At 43.8% G+C, this 4268-nt stretch overlaps 1 pseudogene; it reads right to left on the bottom strand.

The window, feature by feature from the left end:
* Window positions 1-785: 785 nt before the first annotated feature.
* Window positions 786-903, bottom strand: LOC124803715 (annotated as a pseudogene).
* Between the last annotated feature and the right edge of the window lie 3365 nt (window positions 904-4268).

Genomic DNA, 4268 nt, shown 5'->3' with positions numbered 1-4268 from the left:
GTGTCCGGCGCGCCTGCCTGATGGCGCGTGTAATTATCTGCCACCAGCCTCCGCATCCGTCATTATGTCATTACGTCACGCCGACCTGTTGATTGCCCGCGCGGCACAAAAGAAGCCGGGATGTCGCGCGCTCCGGCACTGTCGCACGGTCACGCCGCTGACCACAAGAAACGCCCACCTGCCAGTGGCGCTACAACATTCTGATACTCGTACGTAACGCAGCCCGTAACTTTCAGATCGTCTCAACAGTACACAAAAACTGTGGTCTAGGAGTAGCGTCTTTGACTGATAAAGAAAGGGAAGCACAGCTCATCTACAAAAGGAACCACGTACAGAACACTTGTACCAGATATTACTGAGTACTGCTCGAGTGTTTGTACTCGCCAACAGATACGATGAAGGGAAAACAGCAAAGCAATTCAGAAGCTTGCTGAGGTGATTACGCAGACTTTTTGCGGTGTAATAAATATTGACGCTCTTCATGGGCACGCACCCGGATTTCATCGTCCTGACAACACAATATTTCGACGAGCCAACTGGCCGCCATCTTCAGACGTGTTTCGGGTTCTTACTACTAGATTATAGCACTCCGTCTTCAGGCCACGAGTGGCCTACCGGGACCATCCGACTGCCGTGTCATTCTCAGTGGAGGATGCGGATAGCAGGGGCGTGGGGTCAGCACACCGCTCTCCCGGTCGTTACGATGGTATTCTTGACCGAAGGCGCTACTATTCGGTCGAGTAGCTCTTCAGTTGGCATCACGAGGCTGAGTGCACCCCGAAAAATGGCAACAGCGCATGGTGGCCCGGATGGTCACCCATCCAAGCACCGACCACGCCCGACAGCGCTTAACTTCGGTGATCTCACGGGAACCGGTGTATCCACTGCGGCGAGGTCGTTGCCACTAGGTTAGATCAATAGATATTTCTGGCTCAGAAACGGGCGGTTCGGGCAATGAGTGGTGTGAGTTCACGAATCTCTTGTCGACCTCTTTTCACGAGTCTGTGTATTTTGACATTGGCATCTCAATATGTATATTCCTTATTGTCGTTTCTTGTTACCAATATTAGTTTATTCCCAAGAATAAGCAGCTTTCACTCGGTTAATACTCGGCAGAAATCAAACCTGCGTTTGGATCGGACTTCCTGAACTCTCGTGCAAAAAGGTGTGCAGTATACTGCTGCATCCATTTTCAATAAGCTGCCACTCGAATTCAAAAATCTTAGTAGTAATCCACGCGCTTTCAGATCGAAACTGAAGAGTTTCCTCATTGATCACTCCTTCTATTCGGTCGAGGAGTTCCTTGAAAAATTAAGCTGATTCTTATTGTATTGCTGATAATGTTTACTTAAACTCATGGACTGACTTTTTTCAGGTTCATGAACATCTATTTTTATCTATTATTACTTTTATGTTGTAATTTAATGTACTGAGACGTTCCATGGCCGTGGAGATTTGCTCCTCAATTTGATCCTACCGAACGAGACTTGTAAATAAAATTTTAAAAAATCAATACACACGTGTTACGGAGATGCTTCATTAACTCAAATGGTTAAAAGATGTAACAAGTTCACTAAAGAGACAGTTTACACTACACTCGTTCGTCCTCTGTTAGAATATTGTTGCGCGGTGTGGGATCCATACCAGGAAGGATGTAGATGACGTTCTTTTTGCTAAACACTGTTGAGCCGCGGTGGCTGGCGATCACGTGCCAATCACACCGTAAATATCGCACTAAAATTATGCCATTTGTCTTCGAATGCAAGCCGGAAATCGCACTAAAATTACGTTATTTCTCTTAGAATCTGTGCTGGTATGCAAATGAACGAAAACATGTTGATTAGCGCTCTCTTCGCGGTAACTAGGAACCAGTGTCGAGTGTTTAAAATATGGTCAGCCGCACAACGATCAACTTAGAGAAGGGACGCTTTCGACTGTGTTCGCTCTGACATGTCGTCATCCTGCCAGCACAAAGAGTGATACGTTGCTCACAGCACCGGGCCAGTATTTCTCTCTGAAAATGCACGTAAAGTATTGTGCAAGCAAAATGGTGAATTCTGTAGATGATCTGCTAAATAGGTTCCTTTCCAGTAGATCTTTAGAGGAGAAAGTGAGAGTGAAAGGTATAGGTAGACCTACTTTAACTTTAAATCTAGCAAGGGAAAGGCGTAGGTTAGGGCTCACCGATTTGGCTGAAACTACGTGAGTGGAAGCAAGTAGATGCCTCTATCAAGTTCCTGGAATATTGCGCCTGAGTGGGCTGTAGGAAATCCTTAAACGCCCTCTAAAGATTTTCGAGTTGAGTATGGGCGATTTTTGAGCAATACTTCTTGTGCTGTGGCACAGTGGTCAAGTGCAGCGACTGGTAGTTCATCGCTCTGGTACGATTCTCTCTGCTACAATCTTTTCATTCTTTTATTTTATTTTAGTCCTCTATTAATTAAAAATTAAACATATTTAAATAGTTTATAAGCCGTCGTTCACTTTAATCGTAAATAAATGTCTGAGTGAAGTTACTTATGTACTACCACAATCAAACAAAAACAGCGTATAGTAGAGGAAGTATGAATGAGAACAGTGGCGTATTTAAGTTTAAAAACTAATGAAAAGTTTTGTTAAACCTTTAATAACTACAATTAGCTGACAAATCTTAGACAAAAATGACAGAAAATCAGGTATGGAACGAAGTTTGAATGCCAAGCATACATTAGGGTGGCGGCTACACAAATTCTCACCTGAATTAATCCGTTTTACAACGCAATCTGCTTTTGTTTACATGAATCCAGTGTGTCGCCCAACTCTATTCAAATGGCTCAACGAAATCACAAACTATGGTTCATCTAAGAATAGGGAGCAGTGAATATCATTTAACAACTCTACATCAGTGCAGCAGTACTTCATTTTGCGAACCGGTGCCCTTCTGTACGACCCAAAATGGAAAGAGAAGCGTGCTTCAGCCAGAAATCCGTCTGCAGGTAAGAACCAGTGAAAATTGTTTCCCAGATCACTTGCACAGTCAGGTTGCTGCGCTCAGCATATATGGCCCCCAATTCATCTCGTACTCTGCTCGCGGTCGCCTCACATGTAGCCCCTCCGCTACCCCCCTCCCCTCCCCCCTTCGCCAGTTTTGGTCCCATTAAAAGGCTCTGACGGGCAAACGATTCACCATGGATGACGACGTCCAGCTGTACGTGCGGAACTGGTTCACATCGTAGCCCCGAGAATTTTATGTGGCAGCCATTCACCGCCTTGTGTCACAGTGGGACAAGTGTCTCAACAACCAGGGTCAATACTTCTAACACACAGGTACTGGTTTCTGTAATTATGCCTCCGGCTCGTTTCTTTTAGAACGCCCCTTATAGTACCGGGGAACACTGAGAACATGACCTAAAATATGAATATAAATCTGACTGGCAACGTTGTTAAAGTGAGAGTGGAGTGCCAACTCTCAAGTTCGATTTATATACATAATATTAATATGCTGGATTTAGTTTCAATTCCTACCATTGTAAGCCAAAATGCTATAGGTGATAAAAAAAGCGAGTATATCAGCAAATTTAGTATGAAAGTGTGTGATAAGAGTTGGCTCTGCGTGTGTGATGTTTGCAGTGTGCTTTTGCTTTTTATGTTTCTTATTTGGGAAAAGTAAGTGCGGGGTACAGGGGGAGTGAAAGTTCTAGGACATGTAAATGCATTAAGAAAAGAACCTATTGGGAATCATAAACATATAAACTAAACATTGACCTTAGTACACCAGGTAAAGCCAATATCGGGATAATATTAAGTCATGCCTATCATGACGTATAGTGAAAGACTAGCTGTTTATTTTTGCAGCATTGTAGCACATTGATAAAATTTTGTACAAGCCACCAATCCTGTCGAGAAAGTTTCGAGAAGAGGCATTTGCAGCTGACTGCAGAACGATTCTATCTCCGCCAATGTACCACAAAGAGAAGAGAAATTACGACTGTACGGAGGCATACAGGCAGTCGTTTTTCTCTCGGTCCTTTCTAAGTGGTACATGGTAGATTCCGCCTTACGCCATGTGGTGGTTTACGGAGTATATGTACAGGGTGGTCCATTGATAGTGACTGGGCCAAATAACTCACGAAATAAGCATCAAACGAAAAAACTACAAAGAACGAAACGTCTAGTTTGAAGGGGGAAACCAGATGGCGCTATGGTTGGTCCGCTAGATGGCTCTGCCATAGCTCAAACGGATATCAACTGCGTCTTTTTAAAATAGAAACCCATTTTTTATTACATAT

The sequence above is a fragment of the Schistocerca piceifrons genome, chromosome 6, assembly GCF_021461385.2.
Source record: "Schistocerca piceifrons isolate TAMUIC-IGC-003096 chromosome 6, iqSchPice1.1, whole genome shotgun sequence".
Classification (NCBI taxonomy): Eukaryota; Metazoa; Arthropoda; class Insecta; order Orthoptera; family Acrididae; genus Schistocerca; species Schistocerca piceifrons.
This window is presented reverse-complemented; position numbering and strand designations above follow the sequence as displayed.